Source organism: Lactuca virosa, chromosome 7 (assembly GCF_052849685.1).
Source record: "Lactuca virosa cultivar CGN04683 chromosome 7, Lactuca_virosa_CGN04683_v6, whole genome shotgun sequence".
In the NCBI taxonomy this organism is placed as follows: domain Eukaryota; kingdom Viridiplantae; phylum Streptophyta; class Magnoliopsida; order Asterales; family Asteraceae; genus Lactuca; species Lactuca virosa.
The window spans coordinates 235,901,558-235,915,995 of NC_136432.1; the positions used below are offsets into that span (position 1 = coordinate 235,901,558).

The window sequence follows — 14,438 nt, forward strand, 5'->3', positions numbered from 1 at the left end:
GTATCCCAACGAACCAACCACCTCGAAAAATGCTTATCTACCACAAGGCCTCTGACCAACGGCTACCTGCCGTGCAGACACTCATCCTTTCTTGAACGCGTTCAACATGCATTAATTCCCTCTGCAACTCACCTCGACTACAAATAACCCTGGTCTCATGAGTCCATAGTGCATGTCTCTATCCAGCTCCCTAACCGCTCTTGAACAATTCTCTGATCCTCTCGATATAATACCCGGTTCTCCCCCACTCAGGGTTCGAACCATCACCAATTGGCGCACCAATAATCTATTCCACAGACTGTTCCCACCAGGAACATCACACTTACTCTTGGAAGGTACTATGCAATGCTCGGTGGTCTCCCCGATAGAGACCCCGCGACTCCAAATACCCCGAATCTCGGATGAAATCCCCAGAAAATTTCCATCATGATTGCCTCTAATCATACAGAATCTCATACCATCCCATTACCGGACATCTCAACTGTCCAGTAGTAACTCTGACTCTTAATCTGAAAATAATGAACTATTATACTCCTCATCCTCGACTCCTCAACCAACGTTCCATCACGTGGGTTGTAATAAGAGCGGAGACTTCATTACCACACTCGATACTCATCGTAGACAATAAGAGCCACCGCCCCAATATCCTCTTCTTGATCATTCGCCACTGCAGCTAATACATGCCCTACTATGCTCAAATAGGGTGTATCCTTGTCCTTAACCATCTCAGTCCCCACTGACAACCTGCTCATGTTCTATCATTACCTCTCGGCAGACATACTACCCAAATACTCTGATGGAAGGTCGCCATTAATGCTAACCTGCAGGGTTTTACCCCCAAGCTTAAAAACCAAAATCTCAACACCTCTTATGTTTCCCACAGGAAACGGAAATAATACCACCCAGGTCACAGAAGGTGACATCTCTACTACCGGCTGATTGCTCAACTCATGTCGCAATCCTCCATAGATGCCATCTCTACTCATCCTTGAGCCTTGCGACTTCATCTGACATCTCACCAAAAATACCTTGGAATCATCTTGACTTCCCTCACAAGGGATGCTTCGCTGGAACTTGTTCCACATGACCCTCTGACCTCATACTCTATCGCATCCGATCTCGGTCTAACCAATCACAACAGAATAACTGGTAGAACCAGTAACACTAACCGCCACGGGTCATGGTACTCGAACCATGTGGCCACCTCTCGATCTGCTATAAACCATGGTACTCGATCCATGTTATCTCCTCTTAATCTGCTACAGATCATGGTACTCGAACCATGTTCTCTCTTCTCAGTCCGCTACAAAGCATGGTACCCGAACCATGACATCACCTCTCAAACTGCTACTTAGCATGGTACTCGAATGTGACAACCCGAAATTTCTATTCTGTACAACCGTTCACTTCAATAGAAGTCAGAACTGTTTCTGCTAACTTTTGAGCTGTGTAGAGTCAGTTTGAGTATTCTAAAGCTTAGTTTTCAGGAGATAACTGGAGAAAGGATACCCTAGGGTTTATTGTGCAACAATAAAGTCCCAAAACTCCAAGAGTTTGGAGTTTACGGCCTAAACATGGTGTTTACGGCCGTAAACCCCAAGGGGTATAAAAGTGACACTTAGTCATTTTTAACACTTTTTCACACTTTCAAGAACTAGAACCCAAATCCTCTCAAGTATCATCCGATTTTCCTTCTTGATCTTCAACTTTGTAAGTGTTTCTAGCCCTAATTAGTTGATTTCTTACTTAATCTAGTGATCTTACATGATTTCATCCGTGAAATCATTCCATTTGTGTAGATCTTCAAGTGTTCTTAGTTTCACCAAGAACACCAAGAACACACACTAGTGTTCTTGGACTTTTAACACCCTTTCAAGCTTCTACATAGTAAGTACTCTTACCTTGGCTTGTTATAAGGCTTGTTACACTTCATAATCATCTAGAAAACAGAAAGAAACACAAGATCAAAGGTGTTTACGGTCCAACATGTGTCTTGGACCGTAAACCCTAATGAATATGTTGGATAAGGTGTCTAAGTCCATAACTATTTCTGGTATGTACTTGACCCGACCCGGCATGGTCCATTTGGGTTGCATGGCACCATGCAATTGGATAAACTAAAATGAGAGAAATAACACTTATGGTTTATTAATATATTATAAGTTCTAATATATTAATAATATTATTTAATTAGTTTGATCAAGAATTAATTTAGAATTAATTAAGTGATTAAAAGATAACTAATTAAATATATGGGTAGATTATGTAAATCTTCCATATCTTATATAGTGGGCTAAGAGGCTCCATGGATTATCAAGTTGGGTTCCACCCATAGGATGCTCCATGGATGCTCCATGGGAGTTACAAACCCATGGGTCATGGAAATGAAGAGTCATGACACATTAGGGTTTACATGGTGTAACCCTAGATGTGTCAACACTATATAAGAAACCCATTCTCCACCAAAATTGGCGACACATAAGAAACAAGAGGGCTAGAGCCGATTTTGCAAGTGTAAGATTCTTTCAAAGTTTACTCCTTTGCATTTGGTGTTATGTGAAGCATTTGAGGCATCACACTTGGGGTGCTAGGCTCACAAGGTTTCAAGGATCATAATCAACAACAAGGTAAGTTATTCTATCTTTCATTCAAGTTAAAAATGTTCCCCATGTATGATAGATAGGAATATAACCTTGGAATTCAACTTTGCATGATTATTAGACAAACATAGATCCAAGGTTATTAGGGTTGCATGTACACCTAGTCACTTACCAAGCCTTGGATACTAGTCTACAAACTTTTACCAAATTATACATCACATACTTACAAACACTTTCATACAAACAATGACACTAAAATACTTATGATCTCACTAGCTTTAAAGCTGATAAACTCTTTCAAAATAACTTGTATTCTCAGGTCACCAGTAGACAGGTACCGGTGCCAGATTTTGAGAAGATGGGGCTCGTTCAAGACTCATCTTTTATTTTGATTCATAATTTTTGATGTCTATTTAACTTGACAGAACACACTTGTATTAAATTATATTATTAATGCAATGGATGATGTTGTTGCTTGTTTACTACTATGCATTGTTGTGATACTGTACATGACGTCCTCCACCCCCGAACGATTCCGCCGTTCCGGTTTTGGGGTGTGACAACCATAACATCACTACTCAATCTGCTACTTATCATGGTACTCGAACCATGACATCACTACTCAATCTGCTACTTATCATGGTACTCGAACCATGACATCACTACTCAATCTGCTACTTATCATGGTACTCGAAGCATGACATCACTACTCAATCTACTACTTATCATGGTACTCGAACCATGACATCACTACTCAATCTGCTACTTATCATGGTACTCGAACCATGACATCACCTCTCAAACTGCTACTTAGATCCTTCGGAATACTCCCTGCATCGAGTATGGGTCCTCTGTTTTCAGTAGTACGGGCCCATACTACCTGCCACATCTACCCATACTTTCTACACGGACCATCCCAGAGTTCCTAAGTAGCTGCTCAACCTTCTCAATCACCAATCCCGTCGCGCGTGCTCGCTCCCCAGCGAAATGCTCTACTCTGTCAGTGTACTCATCTGACCACGGTCACTCCCTAGGCTCTTCCTAGGTTCTCACTCTTTCCCGCCATCAGCTGCTGAAGAACTCCTTATGATGCCAGCCATCTACCTCCTAAATATCGTCACATTCACTTGGTAGCTGACTCCCATCATCGGGAGTTCCACAAAGCACGAAGCAAGCAACATTCGGGCATCGACTAAACACGTAAAACCCACTCTATGTTACAACTGTATTGCTCTGCTCATACTCAACAGGTGTCACCGAACTCAAGCAACTCTACTTTACGCAGACATCTAGCTACTCTCTCAGTAGGTTCCTCTAATGCTCATCTAGGTGTCTCTCCTAGATTACTCCTCTACTCGAAACTCTATCTCTGTAATATTCCTGTTGGATACTCTTACTCAACACATACTCGGAAGCACATCACAGATAACAGCAACTCCTAGGCTAAGGCATCACAAATCAGGCCACTCTAGTCCTAAAATATGAAATACCTAGCCTATCCTCTAGCATGCAGAATATCACAAAATATCTCATAGCACAAATAGGGTATTTTGGGAAATCACCATTCGGGCTCTGGCTGATTGTACACACTACTCCTTCTTGTATTTTCTTAGAAACTCTTGCTCGTTTTAGAAAAATCATTTTCTTGAAATTTTTTCTCAAATCCTCAGTTTGAGTACAGATTTACCCGAAGGTGCATCCGAATCCCTCAAACCAAGGCTCTGATACCAACTTGTAACAACGTAAATTTTCGAAACAAAATTTTCATTTTAAATCACATAATTCTCATAATGTATTTCTCAAAAATCTCTTTTATTAAGTTTACAACTCAAAGTTTCTTAATTGCTCGGTTAAAATCTAGGATCCTCAAAAACGTAACTCTCTCACTGGTATGTACAATCAAGCCGGTGCCTTCCCGCGATCCTGAGAACAACCTGAAACACATAACACATAACACGATAAGCACGAAGCTTAGTGAGTTCCCCAAAATACCACATACAACAAATTCGCCACTCGAGGCTATACTATGTAAGACCCTCTGGTCACTGTGTCTCAGCGGAACCCTCCAGTCCCGTAGCTCGTTGGACCCTTAGGTCCGGTCTAGCTCGTTGGACCCTCTGGTCCGGTCTGATTGACCCTTCCGGCCTCATAAATCATTGGACCTTCCGGTCCGGTCTGGTTGAGCCTTCCGGCCTCATAAATCGTTGGACCTTCTGGTCCGGTCTGAATAACTCATAGCATAATATCACATAAACAAGATGCACAACTCAAGAAAGCACATAAGACCTTTCGGTCACACATAAATACCACTCTAGGTAACGTATAGTGAGAAGACTCACCTCGACTAGCAGGTAACCGACAAGCACTCGGAAATCTTGGACTAGCCTCCGCCTAACACATAAGACAAGCATTTCAATCATTATCCGCTTTATTACTCATTTACTCCTTAAGTCCTGTTTTCCCCTTTCTTACCCTCGGGATGGGTAAAAGTCTATTTTACCCCTCCTTGGTCCTTCCTGCCTCTTATTGACCCATCCAGGAAGTCAACAGAAAACCAGACTGAGTCAACAATCAAGGTTGACCCGACTCGCCGAGTGCACACTTGTGACTCGCCGAGTCCACTCGTATTCTTCACGTTCATCCTAGGGTTCACTCAGCTCACTGAGTTGACTCCCAACTCGATGAGTTAACACTGGGTCCAGGCTACTAGGTCACACCCGCTATGACTCGTCGAGTCATCCCATGGACTCGGAGAGTTGGCTCCATCGGATTTCTCATTCAACCACCTGAGGTCAGATCTGTAACTCTAACTCATAGATCTGACCTCTTAATACCCAAAAGTCACATAAAGGTCTGATCTTGATATCCATGCATAGCATATTTTGCTCTATATGCCATTTAGACTCCATTAAAGCTTCCTAACTTCAAAACCTCATGTTTGCACAACAATGGCTTCCTACTTTCTGACTCTCTGGATCTCCAGATCCAGATCTATGGCATACTCAGAAGAGGGGGTTTGATGCACCCAAAACCCCACCAAAAGTGATATGAGCCCTAATTTCTCATACTCAAAGGATCTATTCAATAAGACAGGAAAGGTAAGGGCTTCATACCTTGATCTGAAGCTGAAGATGGGGATGAAATAGATCCACAAGCTCTCTTCTTGATCCTTGCAACACCCTTGATCTTCTCCCCAAGGAATGACATCCAATGAGTCCCTTTTCCCTTTCTTGCTCACCAATGACTCTAGGGTTTCTTGCAAGTGATGAATGAGACTGATGGGGGTGTCAAGGAGGCTATAAGTGCCTTTAAATAGGCCCAGGCCCGAGAGAATTAGGGTTTTTGCCAACAACACTGACTCGGCGAGTCATCTCTCCGACTCGTCGAGTCCATTCATTAACCACGTCACCAAGCCACGACCCTACTCGACAAGTTGAGGCACCAACTCGTCGAGTCCCTCCAAAATCCTTGAATTAAATTCCCAAAACAATATACCTGGTAAAGCGGATGTTACATATGCATATTCTTATGCATATTAATACGCATATGCATATGCATAACGAATAAGAATAAGTATATGCATAAGGCAAGTAAACACATATGATTATGAATAAGTATATGCATATGCATAAGAATAAGAATATGAGATATGCATATTGATATGCATATGAAAAAGCATATGCATATGCATAAGAATAAGTATATTCATAAGGAAAGTAAATACATATGATTATTAAAAAATGATATTGTTTCGAGGTCATATGAGGAACTTATGTATGTTCAAAGTTGAGTAAAAAATTTATACAATGTTGAAACAAAAACAAAAAAACCAACAACCCCTGTTTAGAGATGTATAAGTCGGTCAATTCTTAAAAGATTAAGATGTTTTTTATCTTAAAATGAAGCTCAGATAGAGTACTACAATCTAGAAAAACAAGGAAGTTCTTCTGAGGTCATATGAGGAAGCTATGTATGTTCAAAGTTGAGTAACAATTTATATAATGTTGAAACAAAAACCAAAAAACACAACAACCACTGTTAAGAGCTATATAAGTCGGTGAATTCTTAGCATATTAAGATATTTTTGAGCTTAAAATGAAGCTCACACATATGACTACAATCTAGAAAAGAAATGACCTTTTTTCGAGGACATATGAGGAAGTTATATATGTTCAAAGTTAAGTAAAAGAATTTATAAATGATGATAAAAAAACCAAAAATCCAATAGTCTGTGTTTGGAGCTATATAAGTTAGTGAATTCTTAACAAAATAAGATGTTTTTTCAGCTTAAAATGAAGCTCACACATAGTACTACAATCTAGAAAAATATTACCTTCTTCCAAGGTTATGTGAGGAAGTTATGTATGTTCAAAGTTGAGTAAAAAGTTTATATAATGCTGGAACAGAACCAAAAATCTTATACATAAATCTAATGCATATGTTTACTTGAAAAAGAAAGTTTATAACTTTAATTACCAAGAATCATATTTCATATGCTTAACTCAATTACCAAATCTCAGTTACTAATTTATAGTGAACCAATGCATTGTATAGTTTGAACCTTTTTTTTTCCAGAAAACATATGCATTTTATTGATGCATATGTTTTTTGACATGGTTTCTCAATGTTTAATCACACTTTAGTAAATTAGTAAAGATGAAAAATAAATTATTATAATGGTTTAATCCCTACATAAAATGGCTAAAAGGTGAAAGTACATTGTGTTTTTTTTCAATTCTTTTCCCTAAAAAGTAAGAAATGTGAGGATAAATCTATTTTTTTATGACCGAATAAAAGTTATGTTCCATCTATTGAACTAGGTTATGTGGTGGGTTTGTGACCTTTGGATGCCAAATAATTACATCACATTAATACTATTGATTATTAAATACCTGAAACGATAATAGCAAAACAAAAGTAAGACTAAGTAAAAAAAATTACCTTTGGGAATAAAGCACGACAAGAAGCGCACCATGTCCCGTAGAATTCAACAATAACTAATTTATCTCCAGCCTCACTCAAGGAGTTCAAAAACTCTTATTATGAATGGATGTCAATCATATTTGGTCCTCCATTTCTCTCCCACCATTTTGGTTGTTCAGTTTATGTGATTGTTGCATGTATCTATAACAGGATACAAACAAGCATAACTGTTATTCACATTTTTCATGATAGTTTCACAAATCTTGAAAATGTAGCACCATATATTCATCAACTTATGCCCAATAACACTTCTGATATGAAAAACAAGATAGCGAAGATAAAGAAAAGGATAAATAGATAGGAAATGTTATTTCTACATAGTAAATGAGAACTAACAAATAAAAGATTCTAAATTCAAAATCAAATGCACCATAACTTCTCACTTATAGCACCAAGAAACAAGTTATTTAGCCAATTTGAAAAATAATTGCCAAGACTTATCTTTGAATCAAAACCTGAATTCCCATTTCCCAATTTGATATATTATCATACTTTTGCATAATTTCATATAAATCGAAGCAAATTACAACATGGTTTCTCAATTCTTTGCATATATTCATGAAACCACTTTTGAGTTCTGGAAATAATCCAGAAAGGAATTCAATTTTTGAACAGAAAACAATAATCAATCATAATGCAAATCGAGAATTAACAATAAAATCAGAAGATAAAAAAGAATTAGCATCAACTGATAGTACCTTCTTGATATTGTTTTTGTACGGTAGTTGATTTTGGTTAAGAGAATTCAATGATGTAGATATCGAAGACGAATTGAACGATAGCAACCGAACAAAAGCTACCATTGCACATACACAACAGAGATTGAATTACAAAGGTATATAAAGAGAGAATTGATTACAAGGGTGTTTATACAATTATTTGGAGTGTTTGTATTTAAGTGGGAAGATCAGATGCGATGGAACAAATTGTGTTTATGGTTTTGGGGATTTTAGGAAGTAACCTGACTTCGATGAGTCTGCACAAAATTTCGATGAACAAGTGAGAGGATTTGTGTGAACCAGAATGATGATAATGATGAAAAGAGTGCCAAGCACAAACGAACATAGACAGATGGCTGCTAATCTACTATTTAAAAAAAACATATGCATCTGATTGATGCATAGTTAGTTGGTTCGCTCTCTAAAAGGGAATTCGCTGTTAAACTTGATTTATATATATATATATATATATATATATATATATATATATATATATATATATATATATATATATATATATATATATATAGAGAGAGAGAGAGAGAGAGAGAGAGAGAGAGAGAGAGAGAGAGAGAGAGAGAGAGAGAGAGAGAGAGAGGTTCAATGTGTTCTAATTATTTATTGTGTGGATATAGGAATAATTGTGACCAATCATTTCAACTTTAACTAATTTGAAATTTAATTAATAAATAAGGGTAAATTAGTAATCTTGTATATTCATTAAATGATATCATTAATTATAATTTTGTTTTTTATGGAAACGATTAAATTGAATGAAAAAAAAAGATTAACTTTTAGTCTTTATATATATATATATATATATATATATATATATATATATATATATATATATGATCTTTTATAATCAGTTATGAAGCCCTTAAAAAACTCAACAGAGAAATCGTTTCATGGCTCCTGCCGATCTCGCCGTCAACAATTTCTCCCTGTTTTTTTACTGTTTTCCGTTGCCGGTACGTCATCCGGCGGATTCCTGGTATGAAGAATTGCCCTGTTTTGAAGTAAGTGTCATTTGAACTTTCGAACCCTAATTTTCAAATTGAAGTTCAGTTTTGGGTAATTGATTTTGTGAGCGCCATTTATGAAAAATTGATGTTTGCAATCTGTTTGTGGTCAATAGCAACAAGAAAAATTGATATGTGGGTGCGTTTGTAGTCGATAGCAACAAGAAAAAAAAAATCAAAGACCATCAACTACAATCCATATGTTATTACATATACCAGATAACATTTGCTTTCATTTCTTCTAGAAGGTTATATGCCTTTTTAACGTTACTTGATTTCTTCATATCATGGAATAATTAATTTGTTTCTCTTGAAAAGCCAAAATTTATTAATCTTTGAATAATATCAGTAGCTTCGAGCATCTGGTGACATATTGTTAACCTTAATTTCTTCAAATGAAGCTCGACCTTTTTGTGTTTCTTTCCTATGATCATTTACATATATAAATTTAACAATTTGTCATTATATATGACTTGGGAACCATAAAAAATCGTTTGATTTTGTAGGTTTAATTTATCTAGTTTTCACTGTTTTTTAATATTTTACTACAGTTGCTTATGGCTGATAAATGATAATACCAATTTTTATTGTGAATTATTATATTTGTAGATCATTGAAAACTGGTTATATTTCTTATCGTCAGTTATTGGTACTCTGTTTTTTTGGCTATCCAAACTATATAAGTGACAACCGATTCCGTTCATTGCTATTTACATTTAATGTAATTATTACGTTTTTTTTTATTCTGATAGATTATAATTGGCATTTCCATTATTTTCATTCATTCTTTTTATAGCAGTGGTGTTTTTTTGACACACCAAACTACCAATCATTCTTAAAGCATGTAACTTCTTAATATAAATTCAAATTTTTATGTTTTGTAGTTCTGTATAGAATTTATCGATAATACATTTTAATATTCTACTTTGTAAACATTTATGTAATGTTATTCCATGAACCTACTGATATATATGTTGCATTTTGTGATGATAGTGTGAGTTGCCATCAATTTCAATCTGTTAAAACAATGCTTTATGTTTATATAATGTAGGAAATGGAAGGGAATTATTGGGGTTCATCAATGCAATTTGATACCTTTGGGTTTACTGCAACAAAATTGGCTAGGAATTAGGTTGAGAAGGAACAAAATAAGAAGTAAATCCACTTTTCTTTTGTAATATTTTTTTTTTCCAAATTCAGTTACATGTAGTATGCATTTTGTTGAAATCAATAAAATTTGTATGGGTATTTTATCATAGGATTTGATAATGTGTATTTTTTTTTACTTTTTTTTTTTTTGTAGAAACAAGGGCATTACATATGTTAGATAATGAAGATAAATGTATTCTCACAGAATGATATTCTTACATAAGGTAATTCTCACCTGATGTTAGTCTCACATAATGTCATTCTCGTAAGAATGGTTGTAATCAATTCGACTCTGGACCATCGAAGAAGATCAAGTGCATTCTTTTAAGGATTGTATATTTAAGAATGCTATATTTTTTAAGAGTTTATTTCATTTATCTGACATTCTGTTAGAATATATATAATTGTATAAAAATATATAATACTATTATTTTGTAAAAATATGTATGAATCTATATTTACATTCAGATGTCCATGAATATACAAGGATCTTGTTATTTTTCAACTAATAGTTCCAGAATGTTGTATTTCTTCAAGAAGTTCATTTAATCAAAATATGTATTCTGACATTCTTATAGAATATCATTATAATAGAATGTCATTCTGACATAATAAAATCGGATATAATTAAAAATTACGTTTTAATTAAAATGGCATTAATTAAAAAAATCAGATTTTTTTAATCAAGAGAATTAAATATCCCTACAAATTCAAAATTTTCCTTTTTAAATTTATCTAAATTGACTAAAATACCCTTATAATGAAATTAGATGGTGTTTTTCTATTATTTTTAATTCATAAATATGTATTAATCACTTTCTTAAAATAACTAAAATGATTGGTCCATAATCAATCCTACATCCACACAATAAATAGTTAGGATACAATAATCTAAGCCTATATATATATATATATATATATATATATATATATATATATATATATATATATATATATATATATATATATATCAAGGTTGTAGAAATCGCTCGACGTAGGCTAATCGGTGGACTGGAGTCAAGAGATTAATCGGCTAGACGGGGATTAATCGGGGACCATTAATTATTAAAAAATTATTAAAAAAATAAAAAATATAACATTAATCATAAGGATATAAGTAAATAAGAACAATTCAAGTACATGGTTCGACTCTTTTTCTAGTATTCTTGTGAAACAAAGCCAATTCAAATACATGTTACATCTATATCACTATCTTTCTTTCAGAAAAACATCCAACCAACAGCCAACAATGAAGTAAGAAAGATCAATTGAAGGTTTGCTTCTTTTTTCCCGCACAGAAAGGACATCTCAATATACCATTTGGGTATTTAACCTCTAAGGTTTCATCTCTAACCACATTAGGCATTTCACCAGGTGAACCTGGAATAAAGAATAACATTTTAACTACATTAGGCATTTCATCGAGCACATAGTATGCATGTTGTTATACACAAATTATAACACACAAACATAAATTTCTTATTTCCAGTATACAACCAAATAGAATCAAACCCAAACTTGCAGTTAATAGCATAGGATTTCCACTCCTTCAATTTCTAACCAAGATATTGCAGTTGTATCTGTATAGGTGTAAATGTCAAAGCTAGTATCACAATTCACAACTTGTAAGCACCATCGACATCAACAATCAAAATCAGAACTATGCATGATCGAAGAACTAAATGAATTAATTAAAAAAATCTGAAAAATCCAGCATATTTAACCTAACTTTGGGACATAGACCTCACACCTCAGACGAAGAACGAGTTGATTAACAAGTGACTAGATAATCGAGACACATACCTCAGACGATGAATCAGAGTTCCAATTTCCACCTTCGATCTAGCAGAAAACGGAATCACAGATGGAATGAGTTTGAATTGAAGGTGAATCGGAGTTCCCGTGGAATTCAAGGTGAATCGGAGTTCACGTGATTTTTCGAATTTACCTCAGACGTCCCAATTTCCGCCTTTGAATTGAAGATTTGAAGGTGAATCGGAATTGTTGCGTCGTCCGTCAGAGAAGATGTGTCCACAGCTTGGAGAAGAAAGCAGTCGACGATTTCATGTTTCGAGCGATTTCAATTCGTAAGAAAGAAGTCGGATTCCCATGCTTCACCATCGGCATCCCACATCGATGGAGTTGTGAAAAAAAATGAAGGTTACAAGTTTGGTATCCTACATCGTTGGTGGGACAAAAAATGAAGGCACGCATATCTTATAAAAGGAGACTTAGGTTCCTTTAAAATATCAAACCCAACTACTCGGTGGGCTAACGGGTTCTTTTGAGCCCATGGTTAGCTGGACCGATTTGGCCCAATTACGAGTCCGAGTTGGACCGATTTAGTCCGATTTGGACGGAGTTGGACCGTTTTTGACCGATATTGATCAAGGCCGATTATTTTAGCCTCTAACCCTTATTCGTAGGCGGTTGGAGGCCGCCAAGCGCCTAGGCGCCAATTAATCGGCCGCCTAGGACGATATTTACAACCATGATATATATATATATATATATATATATATATATATATATATATATATATATATATATATATATATATATATATATATAAACTTAGGTTATTTTGTTTTTACTGACTATTGTGTGCCAGAATGCACCGATCTGGACCACCGGATGGAATAGAATCAAATGTCATGATCTGAGAGTCTATGATATTACAATAGGGTAACATGTACCGTATAATTACATAAATTTCAGCATAAGGGTATTTTTGTCAAATGACCTATATTAAAAAAGAAAATTTTTCGGATTTTAAGGGATAATTAGATCTCTTATTTTTAAAAATCTGATTTTTTTAAATTAATTCAAATTTAATTCTAATATAGTTTTTAGTAATAACCAAATTTATTCTGTCAGAATGACAACGTCAACCATAAACTAGTAAATATATTTTTGATTTTTTTCTTGCAAAATATGGTTATATTCAAGATATTTTTTTTTATAATTAACATGCTTATAGAATATTATCAAGAATAACATTTTCTAAAGAATACTGATTTTATTATTTAATAATCACTAATTACATTAATTTGTAAAGAATAAGACTATAAACAATTACTAAATTCATTATGAAAAAAAATATGACTAGTAATGGTTCAAGAATTACATTTATTCTTAAAGATTAAAACTAAGAATTGTTAAAAACAAAAAAAAAAATCAAAATATAACAAAAATATTAATCCATTCTGAAAGAATATATTCTGGTAGAATATAGTTTCGTTCTCCATGTTTTTTTCTTTTCCACATCAATGGAAGCCTCTTCAAAACCTAAATCCACAAAGAAAACATAATCAACTTTCAAATATTGAAAAATCCAATGCAATCTTAGAGAATAAATATAAATTTTAATATTAAATAATTTTAATTTATTCTAATATAATGTAATCCTCAAATCAATAGTTAAGAAAATAAAGTGTATGAAGAAGTGTGAACTTGTTCAACCATTTTGATTGAATGTAATCATCGTATCACCAACTTTTAATCGAAAAAATAATCCAATTACATAAAATACACCAAATTAGAGAATTAAAATTTATCAAAAAAAATAATAAATGGAAAACAAAGATTCTATAAGAACACATTTACTTTATTTTAACAGAATTAGAGTCTAATAGCTATCAAGAAACATGTTTATTCTGCAAGAATGATACTGTAAAAACTCTCCAAGAATGGTTTTGGTATAAATACCTATCAGTTGACATCATGTTTATGGAATAACTAATGATAAACAAAGTCAAAATAGAGAAATATAAGACCTCATTAGGCCAACACCAGACCAGATTAACAAAACTATATATTCTAATTTTTAAATGGGTATAAATACTTATCAATGGACATCATGTGCAAATGAATGGATGAAATATTCGATTCTAGCATTTTAACAAACAGTTGGCGGACAAAAATCATATGCCTTTTGAATCTGAAACTATATGATAGTTGGCGGA

At 34.5% G+C, this 14,438-nt stretch overlaps 1 long non-coding RNA gene across 2 annotated transcripts; it reads left to right on the top strand.

The window, feature by feature from the left end:
• Positions 1-9,164: 9,164 nt before the first annotated feature.
• On the top strand, positions 9,165-10,850 carry LOC145125321 (uncharacterized). Of its 2 annotated transcripts, XR_013715924.1 has the most exons (3): positions 9,165-9,321; positions 10,376-10,479; positions 10,628-10,850. It is a non-coding gene; the product is annotated as an uncharacterized LOC145125321 (long non-coding RNA). The 2 variants fall into 2 exon arrangements; XR_013715923.1 differs by lacking the exon at positions 10,628-10,850 and having other exon boundaries at positions 10,376-10,580.
• Positions 10,851-14,438: the final 3,588 nt, after the last annotated feature.